The sequence below is a fragment of the Balaenoptera physalus genome (genome assembly GCF_965194825.1).
Source record: "Balaenoptera physalus genome assembly, chromosome: 4".
NCBI lineage: Eukaryota > Metazoa > Chordata > Mammalia > Artiodactyla > Balaenopteridae > Balaenoptera > Balaenoptera physalus.
In genome coordinates this window covers 140533129-140553289 of record NC_138891.1, presented here as the reverse complement: position 1 = coordinate 140553289, position 20161 = coordinate 140533129, and the positions used below count along the sequence as shown (strand labels likewise).

Genomic DNA, 20161 nt, shown 5'->3' with positions numbered 1-20161 from the left:
TTAGCGCCTAGCCTCGCGGCCAGTGCAGATGGAGTGGCTCATCCAGGCAGCTCTGTGAAGCTGCTCGATTGTCACCCCCTCCTCCAGCTGCTAACTCGCCACAGGTCCAGGTCCTGCAGCAAGTAGGGGAAAGGGCAGCCCCTCCAGCCCAGACCTGCCTGGCCCCCAGGCCTGGGGTTTTCATCTCTGTTCCATCCAGACTCTCTTTGCCTTTTTTTTGGAAACCACGGTTTAAGGGAAGAGCTCTGACAGTGTCCTTGGAGGGAGGATGTGCTCTTCTTTGTGGGAAACAGCACCTTAGAATTTGATTGTCAACTTTGCCCGAGTTAGGGAACTTCCCAGGAAGTCATCGGATGTGAAATTGATTTTGCTTTTAAAAACATCGGAGGGTGATAAAAACTGTTGTCAGTGTTCCTTTGTTCGCCTGCTATTTCCTTGTTTCCTTGCCTGTTCTCTTTGTACCTGTATGTGGCGGGGGTGCCTGTTGATATTTGACTGGTGGGAGACAAGTGTGGAATCATGCTGTGGAGGTTTAGGTGTTTCTGAGGAAGCAAAGCACTGTCCAGCCATGGGGTAGGCTGCTCTGTGCAGGTCATGAGCTCCCCGCTACTGGAAGTAACCAAATTGCCCAAGAAGACCTCCTGGAATGCATGATTTGGAATACTCAAGATGTAGCATGGTGCCTATATACAGTCGGCGCTCAATAAATGCTTGTTGGATGAATGAGTTTCTGAGCTTGGGCGTCCCCTTCCTGCCCTGAGGAATCTTAGACAGGGTGAATGTTACAAAAGACACTGAGGGATTTGTCAATGAAGTCATTGGCCTTTCATCTTCAAAACCAACCCAGCCAGAGGGTGGCCACATTTCCTCAAACTCACTCAGCTGCTCACGTCGGGGACACATCCCAGGACTTCAGATGTTTTGTAATCAAGAAGTTCTTAAGGTGCTGTCTCGAGACCCTTCTGCCACAAGTGAAGTTCACTTCCCTTGGCATCCTCCCTGGCAGTGGAGATGTAATTGCACCTGTACCCATATGTGTATATGTATATGCGTTCTGTCCTATCCTGTCCTGTCCTGTCCCGTCCATCCTTGGAGGATGCAGCACTTGGAAGGAGGTCACATCCTTTTGTGCTCGTCCTGGAGCTGAGGTTGGCACGCTCCAGCGCGAGGGCCACATCTGGCCTGCTGCCTATTTTTGTGAATGAAGTTTTATTGGAGCACCGTGAATATTTTACGTATTGTCTGTGGTTGCTTCATGCTACAAAGGCAGAGCTGAGTAGTTGCAACAGAGACCACAAGGCTCATGAAACCTAAACTATTTACTTATCTGGCCCTTAGAGGAAAAGTTTGCTGACCTTTGATCTACAGCAAAAAGATTCAAGATAAATGTTGAAAATATGAGCAGATATTACACAGAATACACTGAAATGTAAGGTCTCAGCAAGGTCTGCTGTGAAATCAAAACGATGGGGCTGCAGAGCAATTTCATCCTTAGGTATAGACCCCAAAGAATTGAAAACAAGGACTCCACAAATAGTTGTACACGAACAATTGTGGTGGCATTATTCACAATAGCCAAAAGGTGGAAATAACCCAAATGTCCATCAATGGACGAAATGTAACATATCCATACAATAGAATATGATTCAGTCATAGCAAAGAATGAAGTACTGACACATGCTACAACATGGATGAACCTTGAAAATATTATGCTAAATGGAAGAAGTCAGGTATAGAAGGTCATATATTATATAATTCCATTTATATGAAATGTCCAGAATAGATAAATCCAAAGAGACAGAAATAATTAGTGCTTTCCAGGGGCTGGGTGGGAGGGGAAGAGGAAAGGACTACTTAACGGGTGTGGGGTTTTATTTTTGGGCTGATAAAAATGCTCTGGAACTAGACAGAATTGATGATTGTATAACATTGCGAATGTACTAAGTGCCACTGAATTGTTCACTTTCAAATGGTAAATTTTATATTGTGTGAATTTCACCTCAACTGAAAAACATGACAGGGATGCTACACAATACGATATATCCCAGAGGGGCACCTGCAGCCTCAGGGTCCTCGGTGCGCCAGCCTCCCCGCGTCTGCGATGCATTTGTGCTTGTGCGTCTATGATAACCCCAAGTCACTTTCAATGCAACACCATATACATGGTTTCCTCCAGGTGGAGTTCTATTAGGTAGGCAACCAGAGTCTCATTATCCCTCTTCAGAATTTCTCCATCATGTAGATCCCATCAATTACCAACTAATTTCCCCATTCCAACCTTCATGCTCCTTAAAGTTTCCTTGCTTAGATAGAAGCCTATTTTCCGCAATTCATCCATGTTAGATGTATGTACATTTCTGGGAGGTGTAGGCGGGCAGGAAAGGCAGAGAATGGGGTGGAAATACATGAACACAGACAGTCTTGGGTCTTGTTGCAGGGTTCTGTAAGGGACAGGATGGGGATGGCACTGGGAATGGGAGAGACTGAGAACTATGGTCAGAGAGAAGGTCCCCGTGGACAGTTAGCATGAAGACAAGGGAGGGATAATTTGTTGAAGGGATGCTTGCTGAGTTGTGCAGTTTTTTTTGTTTTATTTATTTATTTATTTACTTATTTTTGGCTGTGTTGGGTCTTCGTTTCTGTGCGAGGGCTTTCTCTAGTTGCGGCAAGCGGGGGCCACTCTTCATCGCGGTGTGCGGGCCTCTCACTATCGCGGCCTCTCTTGTTGCAGAGCACAGGCTCCAGATGCGCAGTCTCAGTAGTTGTGGCTCATGGGCCTAGTTGCTCCGCGGCATGTGGGATCTTCCCAGACCAGGGCTCGAACCCGTGTTCCCTGCATTGGCAGGCAGATTCTCAACCACTGCGCCACCAGGGAAGTCCCGAGTTGTGCAGTTTTTAAGCACCATAACACAATGGCTACATGCGTGGAGTCCCTGGGGTTGAGTAGTGCACAACCTGAGCAACCGTACATGGTGGCCTTGGGAGAAAACCAATTCACCAGACTGATTATCTTTAACTTTGATGTTCAAATTACAGACTCATCTGAGATCATTATCTCATCTAACGCCCTTATTTGAGAACTGAAGAAACCAGGATCCTAAGAGGTTAAGTGCCTTATCCAAGGTCACATAGCAGAGACTTTGAGTCGTAATTCTGTCTTTCTTTTCTGATGCCCTTAATCACTGAAGAGGTTGGTGTAGAAATGGAATGAATTGGAAAACCAACTGTCATAATTTCTGCCCCCGAACTTTGCCCTTGACAAGACACTAAGGGACACTAACACTCAGCAGGAAACACTTGAATTTCATCTTCTGGTTTTCTTTGTTGGAGAGAGAGCCAAGCAAAAAGACAGGCATAAGAGAAGGGGTTAGTAATGGGGAAAGGACAAGGAAAGGGGTGTGTCAGAAATTTAGAGAGAAAGGCTGGGAGAAAGAGGAAAACAGAAAGCTGTGTGTGGAACGAAGGGAAAGCAGAGATTGGAAAACCATCATAGCTGATGGTAGAGACTTGGTTCCGTGTAACACAGCTTGGGAATCAACACTGGTGGGAAGACAAATAGCCGAAATCTGCAGGTTCAGGGGGCTTTAGGAGAATCTCCACCCAGCCTCCAAGTTGCTACCAGCAACAACTGTACTTTAAAAGCCGCAACCTGGCAGTTGTTAGTCATGAAAGCATTTAGTGTAGCCTGCTTCCTCGTCTTTACGCTTGTCTTCAGGACCTGTTATGTAATTTGTGGGCCCCGTGCAAAAGAAAAATGCAGGGACTCTTGCTCAAAAATTAAGAACTTCAGTATGGCAACAGCTGTGTGGGCCCTTCTGAGCGCGGGGCCCTGTGTGACTGGCCCTCTCTGTTCTGAACAGGCTAGGGTGATTATTCTCATTTCGGGTGGAATAACTTGGTCACAGAGATGGGCTCTATATTTTGAACTACAACATAGGTATTAGATAAATGGCAACAGGGGATTCCTTGGCTGTCCCGTGGTTAAGACTCTGTGCATCCACTGCAGGGGGCACAGGTTCAATCCCTGGTCGGGGACCTAAGATCTCACAAGCCATGTGGCATGGCCAAAAAAAAAAAAGATAAATGGCAACAACAGAAATGTGTCACCTACATGGAAAATGCCAGAGTTGAGCTGTCTACTAGAGCACTTAAGTTTCTGCCATTCATCGTGTGAGCATCAGTGACCTGATGCCAAACAACGAGCCTTGTCTTCTGGCCCAGCTTTGTGGAAATTCTCCCAGTTCGTCTTGTGGCACCAAATACATGTCTTTTCCAGGGAGTCGGAAGTATTCCAAAGATGCTCCCTATCCAGGGTTGCTAGATAAAATACAGGATGCTCAGTTGAAGTTGAATTTCAGAAAAACAACCAATAATTTTTTTAGCATAAGTATATCCCAAATATTGCATGGGACATACTTATACTAAAAAATTATTGACTATTTGTCTGAAATTCAAATTGAACTGGGTATCCCGTGCTTTTGTTTAAGAAATTGATAACTCTATATCTAATGCATTCTTAGGACACCTGGGGCTATATATGGGAGCTGCAAAATCACTGATGTGGGTCTGAAGCCCAAGCTAGGCTGACATGTCTGAGTGATGGAAAATAAACCAATAATGGGAACTGTTGGAATTCTGGTCTGTGTTAGTTTCCTAGGGCTTTTGTAACAAAGTACCATAAACTTGGTGGCTTAGAACAACAGATATTTATTCTTTTACAGTTCTGGAGGGTAGAAGTCTGAGATCAAGGTGTCGGTGGGACTGTGCTTCCTCTGATGGTGCTGGGGAAGGATCCATGCAGGCGTCTCTCCCAGTTTCTGGGGCCACAGATGGTCCTTGGCTTGTGGCAGCATAACTCCAGTTTTCTCACGTTATTCTCCTTCATCTCTTCACAGCTCTCCCTCTGTGTGTGTCTGTGTCCAAATTTCCCCTTTTTATAAGGACGCCAGTCATATTGGATTAGGGCCCACCCTCATGACCTCATTTTAACTTGATTACCTCTGTGAAGACCCGATCTCCTCATAAGGTCACATTATGAGGTACTGGGATGTCTTAGTCTGTTTGGGCGGCTATAACAGAATACTATAAACTGAGTGGTTTGTAAACAACAAAAGTTTATTTCTCACCATCTGGAGGCTGGGAAGTTCAAAAGCAAGGAGCCTGGCGAGGGCCGGATTCCTGGTTCACAGACCACACCTTCTTGCTGTGTCCTCACGTGGTGGAAGAGGTGAAGGAGCTCTCTGGGGTCTCTTTATGAGGTCACTAATCCCATTCAAGAGGGTTCCACCCTCATGACCTAATCATCCTCTGAAGCCTGACCTGCTAATATCATCACCTTGGGGGTTAGGATTTCAACATATGAATTTTGGGCAGACACAGATATTCAGTCTATAGCATAGGTGTTAGGACTTCAGCATATCTCTTTTGGGAACACAGTTCGATCCATAACACGGCCCTAGAACTGTCCAGGGCCTTTCCTTTCTGAGACTTGGTTGGATGGCTTACATTTGGAGGGCTGGAGAGCCCATCTGTATCTGGCCGTGAACAATCAGTCTTAACTGATGACAGTTCACAAGGTGACAGCCACGGCCGGTCCAGAGGGGTCAAGTCACAGGAAGTCAGCTCATCAGAGGACAGGCATGGAGAGGGCCAGGGCTGTCTGTGGAGAGGAGAGCGTGTGTCTGCTCAACACTCCAGCTGTTGTGTGGACATGTGGAAATTTTCAAGGGAACGGGCAAACATGCATGCTTACTTCTGCAAAGTAAACACCTCTGGAAACTCTTTCTTCATGGAAGCGGCCCACGCATTTTGCACAAAATGTTGCATAAGCTTTGGAAGTCATGGGTGGAAATTGTTTGCAAAATCCCTTGGAGCCTTATAACAAATGTTTGCCTCAGTCTTGAAGCCTAAAACAAACAATCCTTCTGTTTCGAAAACGTTGGTTATATATAAAATAGATAAGCAACAAGCATACACTGTATAGCATGGGGAATTATACCTATTATCTTGTAATAACCTATAATGGAGTATAATCTGCAAAGATATCGAATCACTATGCTGTACACCTGAAACTAACACAATATTGTAAATCAACTATACTTCAATAAAAATGTCAGCTAATGAGATGTTTTGTTCATTTTCAGCTGAACCTGTAATAGGGAAGAGGCTTTGTGTTCTATTTACAAGTTAATCACTAAAGGGATATTGCCTGTATGCTTAAATTATACATAGCGGCCCATCTCTGGGAACACTGCCTCCCAGATAATGAGCATTAAGCTACAGTACCTTTGTTTACCTCACAGGAAACATCCTGACCAGGCCCACCTGTGAATGGCTGCAGAAAGGAAGAAAGTAACACATCCTCTCTGGAGTCTGGCCAGAACCAAGAAATGTTGGACTTTACCCCCTCCCCTGTTAGTATGAAAGGAGCCTGAATTCTAACTCAGGCAAGCTGGTTCTTTGGGACACTAGTCCGCCATGTGCTAGGTCTGCTGGCTTTCTGAATAAAGTCAATATTCCTTGCCCCAACAACTTGGCTCTTGATTTATGGGCCTGTTGTGCAGCGAGCAGTATAAGCTTGGACTTGGTAACAAAAGGGACAGGAGAAGGTATCATTAGGAAAAAACAATTTGCTTGATCATGTTGGTCAAGCAAAGTATCAGCTGGGGACTCCAGTCATGCTTGTTGCTTTTATCAGAGGGTGATAGCAGGTTAGTATTTTGCTGGATAGACTTAAAGATCAATTTATTATTTTATTTTATTTTATTTTAATTAATTAATTAATTTATTATTTATGGCTGTGTTGGGTCTTCGCTTCTGCGCGAGGGCCCTCTCCAGCCGCGGCAAGCGGGGGTCACTCCCCATCGCGGTGCGCGGGCCTCTCACCATCGCAGCCTCTCCTGCTGTGGAGCACAGGCTCCAGACGCGCAGGCTCAGTAATTGTGGCCCACGGGCCCAGCTGCTCCGCGGCATGTGGGATCCTCCCAGACCACGGCTCGAACCCGTGCCCCCGGCATTGGCAGGCAGACTCTCAACCACTGCGCCACCAGGGAAGCCCAAAGATCAATTTAAAGGATGAGCCTCTGATACCTGGAACTGGATATGTTCAATCAAAGGCCACCATGATAATTTTCAAAGGAAGCCTTGGCGAGGCTGAGGGATAACTTGCGGCAGATAAATATCTGGTTCCATTAGCCCTTTCCTTCTCCTTTCTAGTGAGAAGAGGTGGGATGACAAGACCATTTTGACAAGCCGAGAAATTGTGTGGATTTTCGAAAAAGAGGCAATCGGATACAAAATGGTCTTTAAGAATACTTCCAAGAATCATAGCTTTAAAGTTTGGGGAGAGCTGTAGATCAGGGCTGCCCAAGAGAAAGAGAATCTGAGCCCTTTTGTTGTCTAAAATTTTTTAGTGACCACATTCCAAAAAAGGAAAAAAGAAACAGTGAAGTTAATTTTAATCATAAAGCTTATTTAACCCAGTATATCCAAAATATTATCATCGCATCATATATTCACTCTAAAAATGGAGATTTTTGCATTCTTTGTTTTATTCTAAATTAAAGTCCATTGTGTCTTTTATACCTATAGCACATTTCAACTCTCATTTCTGACCAACTACACTTCAAGTGCTCAAAGCCACAGTAGCTAGAGCTACCTAGCTATATTGGATGGTACAGCCCTGGACCTTTGTTCCTCTAAGTGTGGTCGGTATGGTCCAGGTCAACTGGTCGTATCTGCATCAACTAGAATTTAGTTGTTTTTTAAAGTTAATTAATTAATTTTGGTCTCGAGGCTTGTGGGATCTTTGTTCCCCCACCAGGGATTGAACCTGAGCCCTCGGCAGTGAAAGCATGGAGTCCTAACCACTGGACCACCAGGGAATTCCCTGGCTGTTAGCTGTTTACATGCAGAACCTCAGGACCCACCCACACTTGCTGGGTCAGTCCCTGCATTTTAGCCAGATGCGGCTCTGTGGTACATTTCACCTACGCAGGCCCTTTACCTTGAGGCAGAACCCTTCTGTGCAGAGAGATGAGACAGTGTCTCTCTCCCAGCAGCTGCTTTCCAATCCCCAGCTTCTCATCCCGGACTCTGGGCTCCCCCAACTCAGCTGCCTCTCTGTTGAAGCCCTACTGCCCTGGGCTCTCTGGGGAAGGTGCCCCCTCATATCTGATGGCTGATGATGAAAGCTCGCCTGCAAACAGCAAAAGGGAAAAGAAATGTTCAATTCCCTCCTCCTCCGATGGGGGCTTCAGCTGGCTGGACTTCAGTTCAGGACATTCGACAACAGTGAATGGACTGTTGTTTGCTGTTAGCACCAAGGCGGAGAGGAGGCGGCCCTGGCGTGTGAAAAGCCATGTCTGTGTCCTGGGTCACGGGAAACCGGCTCTTTCATCGTATCTCGGTGAAGTCAGGGAGGTGGGTGGGTCGTCTAAGCTTTTCTTCTACTTTCCTGAAGAATGATGCTCTCCCCTGCTTGAACTTCACAGTTCGGTTTTCTCCCTTACGTGGGTAAGTTTAGATTCCTATATACTGGACCCCTGTAAATTGAAATTCCATCTTGCAGAATTTGTTCGAAAGTCAGTCTAAGGGCTGTGACTTTGACTCATTTGCTTGCTGATCCCGGGGTAGGTGTGGTCACAGCAGATGTGCCGTGGTTGGGAAACGAAGCCTGGTGGGGAGATACCAGGATCTCCCGTTTGGGATGATGGAGCATGTAAATGCAGGCTTCCCTGGAGGTCAGTCAGAGAGACTCCTGTGTGTGGGTGTCGGCCCTCGCTAAGGACAGCCAGCTACAAAAGCAAGCAACCAAGAGCCTAGCAAATCGCTTAGCCTCTTGGTGTCCCTGTTTTCCCATCGATGACATGGAATTTACATTCCTGGAGGGTCTCTCCTGAGATCGGAGAAGACATTTGAGGGCCACCCAGGGAGAGAAGGAACGAAGAGCAGGCGCTGGGAACAACACACACGCACAGATGGGATACAGAGATGTTGGGGTAATAATCTCCAAGTAGGAAATCCAAGAACCTCCCAAATTCAGATTTTATCAGAAAGGTCATATGATCCTCAGGCAGTGTAAAGAAAAAAGAGGAAAACAAAATTAAACAAAAACGTAAAGAAATCCAAGAGATAATGGAAAAAATCCAGCCAGACCCTCCCAGGGTATAAATGACCCCATGGGAGTAGACCAGGCTGCTGTTGGCTGTAGGAACGTTTCGAGCCCTTCTGGAACTTTTGAGGCTGGTGGGTAACAAAACCTTGCTCAGATCTCTGTCAGTATTCCTTTCATATGATTTTAAAGAAAGATTCCTAAGAAGCCACTGGCATACAAATTCCTTTTACCTAAACACCCCACTGGAAAACGAGTTCCCTGCTGTAGGAGGTGGCTCAGGGCCGGGTCTCTGAGGACACGGCTGCCAGCAGAAATACCACTAGGCAGGTTCCCCCCATGGTGCGGGGACAGAAAGTCTGATTTCTTGTGGAGAAAGGCGTCCGAAGAGTGTGTAGAATCCTCGGCATCATATCTTTCTGCAAAACAAAAAAGGTGAAATGCCCAAGTCATCTCTGGACAGAAATCTCTAGAAAGATGATTACCTAATAATAATTAACCAGATTCTGGTCCTCTGGGGACATCTAGGTACTCAAATCTGACTTTGGTAATGTTGAGTGGAATTCTGGAAGCACAAATAAATCCTTAATTCCATGATACGGTGGCTTATTTTAAAAATCAAGTAATACATTCACCAGGTGTGAATTTTAAGTGCTAAGGTGCATTATGGGATGGCATTAGCCCTTTCTGAGAGAATGTTCCCCAAACACATGGCTGAAGACTCAAGAGTGTTACTTCAAATGGCTCATCACTCTCTACTCTTAAAAATTAAAAAATATATATTTTTTCTAATTATCCGTTATACATGCCCATGGTAGAAAGCTGGAAAATTAGAGCATAGAGTAATGAATGAAATTTACAATAATAATCCCACCAGCCAAGATAGCCACTGTGAACATTTTGGTCTAGAACATGTTGATTTATATAGCTTGGATCTTACTGTATTGATTTTTTTCGCTTTTCTACTTAATATGGTGTATAGTATACAATGACATTTTTCTCATGTCACTGAAGATTATTTGTAAGCATGGTTTTAAAGCTTTTTATTGTGGAAATTTAAAAGCGTACCAGATTTGAGAGCAGTTTATCATGAACTGGAAACACTGGCAATGATCAGAATGTGACCAATCTTGTTTCTTTTAACCCCTCTAATCAACACCCTGCCCCTGAAATCATCTGGAAGCACTTTCCAGGAATCATATAATTTCATCTCTAAATATTTCAGTATGTAACTGAAAGATAAGGAAAAGACTGAGAACTTAAATAATACCAAGAAAACCACAGTACCATTATCTCATCTAAAAACAATGACAAATTTTTAATCAAATTAAAATCAAAATTTTAATCACCAAATACCCAGTCAATGAGTCAATGTTTACATTTCCCTGAATGTCTTGTGAATGTTATTTCGTTTTCGACAGTTTATTTGAATTGGAATCCAAACAAAGTTGGTTCATTTAGATTGGTCCATACATCTCTCTCTTCTTATTAAATTTTCTTATAATTTATTTATTGAAGAAACCAACACATTTGCCCTGTAATCTCCTAGAGTCTGACATTGCTGATTGCATCCCCATGATTTTGTCTAATGTGTTGCCCTTTTCCTTCTTTTTCTTACCCATTAGTAGTTATTGGCGTCTTCCAGTGAGTCTGCAAGCTGCAACATGCCCCGAGGGAGAATCAGCATCCTGAGAAGGGGCGTCAGCAGGACCAAGGTGGTCACGTGTCAACAAGAAATTCCAGGTGCCGGTAATCTTGCAGGTGACTTCTCCCCTGAGGACACATGACTTCTCCCCTGAACCCTGTGGTTCTCTGCCAGGAGAGGCTGCAGACATGGGCTCACAGAGGGAAGAGTGGAGGCAACGTTCTAGAAAGTATAAAAGGTGGGGGTGAGGGGCGTGTGTGTATGTAAAATACCGGGATAACTGCCTTACCTCTAGGCTGGATTCTGTGGTTGAGATAGAATTAGTTTGGTGCTCAAATTTGGAATATTTGCTATTATTGATGGAACATAACTTAGATTAGTTGTAATCAAGTTTCTATGTTTGTGTGGTGACGTGGGAAGAACACTGAGCTGCGTTTGGGTCTCAGCTCCACCACCGAAGAGCAGTGTGACCCTCAGCAGCCCCCTTGTGCCTCCCAAACCTCAGTTTCTTCATCCACAAAATGGGGGCAGCAACCCTTGCTGACCTCACAGCACTGCTGGGGGTGGACAACGGCAGGGCATTTGGCAAATGCTTTGTGAATTTGAGGAACTCAAAGCGCAGTCCCCGCAGGAGACAGGTCGGTGGGGGCTGTGACTTCCCCCATCCCCCCACAGTATTTTTTAAGTGCAGAGCCCTGGGCTTTCCATGTAATATGTGTTCAATAAGCCTTTGCTGTATTGCGCTTTAAAAAATTTTTTTAAGTGAAACATTCTTCTTTATTTTTAGTAATTTTTCTTGCCTTACAGTCTACATTATCTAATAATAGTGTAGCTATTCTGGTTTTAATTTTTTAAATATATTTGTGTATATATTGCATGGTATAGTTCTATTCTCTTACTTACATTCCATTTTCTCATAACAGTAATTCATTTTTTTATTGTGGTAAAATATACATAACATAAAAGTTACCATTTTTACCATTTTTAAGTGTACAGTTCAGTGGCATTTAGTATATTCACTTTACTGTGCAACCATCACCACCATTGGTGTCCAGAACTTTCCCATCTTCCCCGACTGAAACACATTAAATGCTAACTCCCCATTGTCCCCTCCCCCAGCCCCTGGCAACCACTATTCTACTTTCTCTATGGATTTTATACACTAGGGACCTCATATAAGTGGAATCACATTATACTTGTTCTCGTGTGATGACTTACATCACTTAGCATAAAGTTTTCAAGGTAGTATTGAAATCCTAACATTATTAAGTCTTCCAATCCATGAACCCAAGATATCTTTCCATTTATTGGTATCCTCTGTAATTTCCTTTAGCAATATTTTATTACTTTTGACCCTATTATAAATGAAACTGTTAATTTCCTTTCTGCACTGTTCATTGTTAGTGTACTTTGTGTGATGATTTTGTATCTGGCAACTTTGCTGAATTCCTTTATTAGTTGTAACAGTTTTTCTTTGGTGGAAGTTTTAGGGTTTACTCTGTATGAAACCATGTCATCTGCAAGCAGAGACAATGTCACTTCTTTCTTTCTGATTTAGATGTATTTATTTGCCACATTAAATCTTTATTAATCCTATTCTAGAACCATTCCTCAAATAGCTATAGGTCAGAAAAGGAGGAAGCAGAAGCCGGGCTAAAGACTGTGCATTTGGTTAGTCTCTTCCCCACCCATAAAGGAGTGTCTTAGTTCAAGACAATTTTGACTGAGGGGCCTGGTTTAAATTAACACCAAGGCAGCTGAAAGTCTTAATTTGGGACTTAGACGCTTTGCCATGTGTCCACTGAAGCTTCCAAAGTGGAGACTGTCTGGTCAGTAAAGAAAGTGCCAGGGAACACTCCGTTGCATTAATCGCCCAAAGGTCACAGACACTGAATTCTCAGCATCTAGGAAGATGGTTGAATTAGCAATATCTCCTTTGTTGATAATCTGAAACTCCTTCTGAACCAAACATCATTTTACGGTATTTTTCCACAAGCAAGAATGGTCATATATAATTTACGTAACTTTATAACTTATATAACCGGGTAAAAATAACAGCAGCTATAATACACGAATCAGGAACATTTCTCTGTATTAGAGGGCCCTGCAAGATTTGGGGAGAGAAGACAAAGTGTGATAGTAGATGGTGACCACGTCCTGGGATTTCTCTCTGCACAGCTGTGTCACTTATCTGTGTCTGTAAACGTGTGTGTGTGTGTGTGTGTGTGTGTGTGTGTGTGTGAGAGAGAGAGAGAGAGAGAGAGAGAGACAATTCTGAGATCCACATACAGGAACTGTTTGAATGAGTCACCACGAGTTAACCTTCGTAACAAACAATCCCATCATTTTACTGGCTTAGTACAACAGAATGTATTCTGTGTTCATGTGAAGTCCAGTCGGTGGTAGAAGTTTGGTGGGAAGGGAGTCTGCCCCACAGCGTCATTCAGGAACCCAGGCCCCTTCAGTCTTATGGCCATGCCATTCTCCAAGGCCTTGGCATCCTCTCCACTCAGCAGACGTGGCAAGAGAGCGTATGAAAGATTTCCCGGAAGATTTTTCAGGGTCAGACCAGGAAGTGGCATGTGTTCTGCTCACGTTCCATTGGCCAGAACCATCACATGTCCACCTGTTTGCAAAGGGGACCGGGGAGTTGGTCCAGCTGTGTGTCTCGGAAGCAGAAGCCCCTTGGGACACAGGGCATTCTCTGTCACGCTGGCCAACCTGCAGATTGGTAAACCAAACCATCCCGGGAATGGGAAAATAATCTTTTTATTAAATCAGAGTATATTGAGTTAGTATCTATTACATTTCTTTGGGATTCAGTTGCTTTATGACTCAGTGAAAAGACTTTTAAAATTAATATCTTGTTAATAAAGTTTTTCTCAGTGTTTGGTCTGGCTTCATAGTTAAAATTTAAATTTTCTGTATAAAGGTCTTAAGACGTATACTTTTTTTTTCCTTCCAGTTTTATGGAGATATAATTGACATACAACACTGTATAAGTTTAAGGTGTACAGCATGATAATTTACTTCCATACATCATGAGATTATGACCGCAGTAGGTTTAGTGAACACCCATCGTTTCAGATAGATACAACATTAAAGAAATAGAAGAAATTTTTTCCTTGTGATGAGAGTGCTTAGGAGTTCCTCTCTTAACCACTTTCATATATAATGTACAGCAGTGTCCATTATATTGATCGTTTGTACATGACATCCCTAGTACCTATTTGTCTTACACTGGGAGTTTGTTACCTTTTGACTGCCTTAATGTAATCCTTCCTCGCCCCTGCCACTGGTAACCACAAATCCCGTCTCTTTTTCTATGAGTTTGTTTGTTTGTTCATTTTTACTTTGTCAAGAACTACAAAGGGCCCTATATTTTACCCTACTTGTGAGCTAACAAGTCAGCCTGCCAGTTTCATAGCAAAAGACATGAAACTCCCGAGTCAGAGATGTTATTTATCTTGTTCACTGCTGTCTACTCAGTGCCTAGAGCACACTGCATGGCACACAGAAGCCTCAAGTAGTAGGAAGGAATGAGTAAGTAAATATTCATTTATTATGGATTTGTTAGTATCCAAAATAAATTAATACTTACTTGCATCAGTGAATAATTATGTTACTAATGAATAAGGAAATATTATGACCTACTCTCATCAAACCCTCTACTTACACTTTGTCCTCTGTTTCAGTAAAGGACACTTCTCAGTTGCCCGGATCAAAAACCGAGGGCCACTCTGAACTCTCCCTACCAGAATGGAAATGATCACAGGCACGAAAACACCTACCAGCCAACGATGGTTCCTCCACGTGCCAGCTCCTGGTGACTTGATTCTGCTGTCGGCTTTAAGATGGTGGAAGGAACCATGGAATGCAGGCAGCCACTAGAAAGCCAGAGAGACAAGGAAACAGATTGTCCCCAGCGCTTCCAGAAAGAACCAGCCCTGCTGAGACCTCATTTTTGGTGCTACCCATGTCAGATGTCTGACCCCTGAACTGTAAGATGACACATTCGTGTTGTTTTAAGCCACTGTGTTTATGGTCATTTGTTACAGCAGGAAATCAACACACAGGAGAGAGGGGGCTCACGGGGAACCCACCCCTACCCCTGGGAACTGGCCAAGGACTCTGATGACGTCCTGAAACGTTTAGTTTTGTAGGATGAGCGCAGAGGGGGAAGGGGTGTTTCACACATGGTCAGGAGCAGGAACTGGAGAGCCTCTGAAAGAGGTTTCCAGGCTAGGCTGGAAGGAGCCAGAAGGGAGCATCCTGGCTTCTCCGTCCTTGTTGTTGAGAATCTTCAGTGTGTACGGAAGGGTATGGGGACAGGTGGGGAAGGGAGAGGTTAAAATTAGCACACAGGTAAAAAAAACTTAGCAAACAGGTGCACAACTGTGCAATAAAACCAAACCCTCCCCCTGCCCTTGGGAGCAAAGGACTTTTCTTTCCTTTGCAGGGGACCTTCCCAGCTTCTTTCACCTCCATGTGACTGAGATCTCTGCAGCTTACGTGAGGTCCATCATCCCGGCTCTGTTCTGGCTGCTGGGATAGTAGCTTTTTCTTTTTTTTCACTTTCTTTTAAATATTCTTTTCTTCTCCCGATTGCTTCTACCTCAAGTTTTTCCAGCAGAACTTGGAATTTAATAAAGGGGAAAAAATGACAGATGAGACTTAAAATTAGGATGTTCTAAATTTCTAAAAGGAGACTATCGAAAAGGAAAAATGCTCAAGTAGCACCTAAAAGGGAGGAAAGAGAAACAAATGAAATGATCGTACAAGAGGCGTGGATGGTCAAGGATTGAGCGGTCCCAAACGAGTCACCCACCGGTGCCCCTTGTCTCCCAGAGAGAGATGGATGGATGGAAATACAAGATAAAGGAAGGTCGAGTTTTTCGCATAGACATTAGAAAGGCCTAAGGAAGGATGCACACTTCACAAACCTGATGGTTTGATTTCCCTATTCTGATCCTTGGTCTTCTCTTTGACATCTTTTCTCAAAGCTGCATCATATTAGAAAGAAGAAATGGCTCTTGGAATTCTGCACTTCCTTTCTCGTACTTCCTGAAATAGCAGCCCCAGTAATGTAGGTTGCAGTCTTGGAGCACAGACCACATTTTCTTCCACAGCACAGCCTCATGGTATTTTGTGTCCTGTCCATTTTTCACCTGATTCCAAATATGTATATGGTCCTTATAGTTGAAAGAGACAGTGTTTCAGGTCTTATGCATGTATACATTTCTGAAAAATGCAGACTGCTTTGTCTTCACACCCAACGTTAAAGAACTTGTATGGACTTGTCAAGTGACGTTGTGGATTATTATTCAGGAGTCATCCTCTCTAAACTTGCTTAGAAGTTATGAAATGTCTCTTGATATTTGTAATCAGCCTGTGCGTTTGAGCTGACAAGTGGCCTCAATACAAAGATGTTTCCAAACAGATGCGTGTAGACGGGTTCCCTGATGCCTTCCGCCACTCATTAGAGCTTTTATTTGCAGTTGTTTTTTGATCACTTATCAGTTGTGTTAATTATGCTTTGTTAATTTGTTCAAGTTTCATATTTGCTGTCATGTATAATCATAACATTGTCATAAAAGCCAATAATTTGTAGGTGATGGCAGATGGTAGGGCTCCAGATGGGTGCCAGAGACAGAAATGAATTTATAGATCACATCATGATGTTCTTGTCTTTAAAGTTCCTTTCTTGTTCTCTTGCAAAATCTTTTTTTTTTTTTTTTTGGTGTGTTTGTCTAGAGGACACGAGCCTTTGAAATAATTTTTCTCCAGGATGTCTCTCTGGTGCCAACTCTCCATGATGACTGTTGAAAACACCCTGAGATGTTTTATATAAAAAAACCAAAACCCAATAATAGTAATAAAATTACTGGAAGCAAGGGTAGAGATCAGCCAAGGCAATTAAAAAGTTTCTGAGTAGCAGAGCAGTCATTTCTGCAGTTGCAATTCCAATCATGTTGGAAATTGTCATTGTCTTGAATCCCTTTGATGAGAAATCTCTCTGGGTCTCTTGTAACGCCTCTGGTATGAGTGTCTTGGAAAATCAAGTGTAATTTCTGGCTTCCCTTGGGGAGGGGGAAGATGGAATATTTTTTGCTTTTCTTGAGCAGTGTGTGATTTTGCCAGATTCCCTCTGTGAAGCTTCAGATGGCATCGATGTGATAAATGGCTACATGGCTCTGCAAATAATTTGAAATCCCAGGGAAATTCTCCTGGGTTGGCAGGAAGAGGGGGTCTGTGCCACCTTTTGGGAAAGTAGATATTTGAGATGAACGGGATCCCCACCAGAGTACACACATATATCATGCCAGTTGCCCACCTAGAAAGGGCAGACCAATAAGACATTGACCATCTCACAATGGGGATATTGACCAATCTCTCAGTCCTTGGACATGGCTGAACTCTCCTTTTAAGACCTGCCTGCAGAGAATGCGGGTCTGTCCCGCACCTAGGACTTCAGAAAGTTGGCAGACAGCTTCAGTTATGTTGGGGAAGCATCCAGATGAAGGTTTCCCCTGGGGCTCTCGTTCTGACTTGAAATTACTAGAGTCATTTACTCATCTGGGAAGCTGAGCACCTTCCAATGGGTGGAAATGGCATCTGAATGTCTCCTTGTTTGGATCCTGGCTACCATCACTGTAGATTTGTGGTTTCTAGTGGGAGGCCAACCTCCTCGTGGGGCCTCTCGCTGCCAAGACGTGGCCAATTTTAGGGCCTGGGACACCCCCTCCAGAGACTTGGGTATGTACTGATGGGAGGAGAAGGAGGGATTTGTCCCTTTCTCCCTCGACCCTTTTTGGGCTGACCTTTTCCTGGAGGAGGGGATAGCGGATGTTGCCTTTCCAGAGCATCACAGAACAAGCACTTGTTCTAGTTGCCTCATCAGATTCCCAAGAATCTCAACATCCTTGGAAGAGATCCTCTTAGTCTGTGGAGTCTTTCCCATGGAATTTCATTGAGGGCGACCAGTCAATAAGGGCTGAGCCAGCAGTTAAATCAGGTCTGTGCAGATTTTAAGCACTTTGGGAATGCCCTGAGACTCTGACTCCACGGCCTTGCCCCTTCTTGGACAGCCTCCACCTAGCAAAGACCAGGGTTGGGGAGATCTTCATGGGCCATCCTTGAAACCCCACAACTATTTTTTTTTTCACATACTGTAAAAGTCATCCTTTTAAAGGGCACAATCCAGTGGTTTTTAAAAAATTTTATTGGAGTCCAGTTGATTTACAATGTTGTATTTGTTTTAGGTGTACAGCAAAGTGTTCAGTTATACATATACATATATTCATTCTTTTTCAGATTCTTTCCCCATATAGGTTATTAATATTGAGTAGAGTTCCCTGTGCTATACTGTAGGTCCTTGTTGGTTATCTATTTTATATGCAGTAGTGTGTGTATGTTAATCCTAACCTGCTAATTTATTCCTCCCCCTACCCCCTTTTCCCCTTTGGTAACCGTAAGTTTGTTTTCTATGTCTGTGAGTCTCTTTCTGTTTTGGAAATAAGTACACTTGTACCTTTTTTTTTTTGTTTGTTTGTTTTAAGATTTCACATATAAGTGATATCATTTGTCATTCTCTGTCTGACTTAACTTCACTTAGTAGATAACCTCTAGGTCCATCCATGTTGTTGCAAATGGCATTATTTCATTCTTTTTATGGCTGAGTAATATTCCATTGTATATACGTACCACATCTTCTTTATCCAGTCATCTGTGGATGGACATTTAGGTTGCTTCCATGTCTTGGCTATTGTAGATATTGCTGCAATGAACATTGAAAACCCCACAATGATTGCTAGCCCCCTAGGTGCAAGGAGTTCTGGAACTGAAGAGCATGCTTGCGTTCCTGAGGGGCAGGAGGAAAAGTACCTTCTTGCTGGTGAGTCTATGGCACACTTTTCCTGTAAAGGGCCAAAAAGCAGGTTTTTAAAGCTTTGCTGGTCATCTAGACAATGACTCAACGCTGCCATTATAGCATGAGAGCAGCTATGGGTGATACTTAAATGTGTGGTCACAGCTGTATTCCAATAAACATTATTCGCAAAAACAGGCAGTGGGCTGCAGTTTGCTGATTTCTGGTCTATAGTAACTCTCTCTTCCCGCTGAAAAAGAACGGCAGGGCACTAATTAGTTTGCCAATGTCTCAGCTTATGGAATATAAAAGTTTGATTATATCACACTCGGGTAAGAACAGAGCAGACAGAGGAGGGCGGGAAGTGCTGGTGGAGCATGGGGGAGGGGCACCTGATCTCCCCCACATGGGGGCTAAGGTTGGGGGAAAAGACTTAGAGGGTGGAGAGGGTCAGTGAGCTTCTCAGGTGTCGTGGTGCCAAGATGGGTTTTGAGGATGAAGTGGGAGTTTCAGGAGGTCAAAGCCAGAAGGGGATTCAGGGAAAAGCAATGGCAGGTGCAAAGACACTGAGACACAGCAGAGCTGGAGTTTGCAGGGTGCCCACGTGCTCTGGTGTGTCACTGCCTAGGTCAAGGATGGGGGGTAACTTCAATAGCAGAGGAGGCTGGTGAGTCAGGCCAGGACCAGGTCATGAATGGTTTCCTGCCTTATGCAAGGAATGTGGGCTTTTTCCTATTACTGCTGCAAAGCCACTGAATTCTAGGCAGGTGACAGACGTGATCAGAAATGGGAGGGTGATGAGAAGGGAAGATGGGAGGTAGGTGGGATGCCCATGCTTGGCCTTGGCCCGAGGACCCTTGGATGAGTTCTGAGTCCTCTGCAGGTTTGGTCCAGGGCCTGGGTTAGTGACCCCCAGCACCCGCTATGTTCAGCCACTTGTGTTTGTGTGATCTCGGGTTGGCCAGCAGATGCTTCACCTGGTGTGTGTCTCAGCGTTTTCATCTGGGAAATGGTGCCAGTGTTCCTCCTCCGATGACAGAAAAGCATTTCATGGTTTGATGGTTAGTTTCATGTGTCACCTTGGCCTGGCTATGGTACCTAGTTATTTCATTAAATGATAATATAGGCGCTGCCGTGGGGATATTTTGTAGGTATGATGCTGATTTAACCTCAGTGATCGGTTGATTTTGTCAAGGAGATTACATTATCCTCGATGCTGTGGATGGGCCTCATGCAGTCAGTTAATAGGATGTAAAAACACATCTGAGGCTTTCCCAAGGAGGAAGACATTCTACCCATGGACCGAAATTCTACCTTCAGTTCCTGCCCGAGAGTTTCCAACCTGCCCTACAGATTTCAGACTTGCCCAGCCAGACCACACAACTGCATATGCCAATTCCTTGAAATCAATTAATCCGTCTGCCTGTTTGTCTCTAAACACACACACACACACACACACACACACACACACACACACACACACACACACAGCTGGTTCTGTTGGTCAGAATCCTGAGCTGATACACATGGTAAGAGC

General features: G+C 44.0%; 1 long non-coding RNA gene across 1 annotated transcript; it reads left to right on the top strand.

The window, feature by feature from the left end:
• Positions 1 to 7063: 7063 nt before the first annotated feature.
• On the top strand, positions 7064 to 18825 carry LOC309659304. The gene is made up of 2 exons (XR_014262733.1): positions 7064 to 10861; positions 14458 to 18825. It is a non-coding gene; the product is annotated as an uncharacterized lncRNA (long non-coding RNA).
• The last annotated feature ends 1336 nt before the right edge of the window (positions 18826 to 20161 follow it).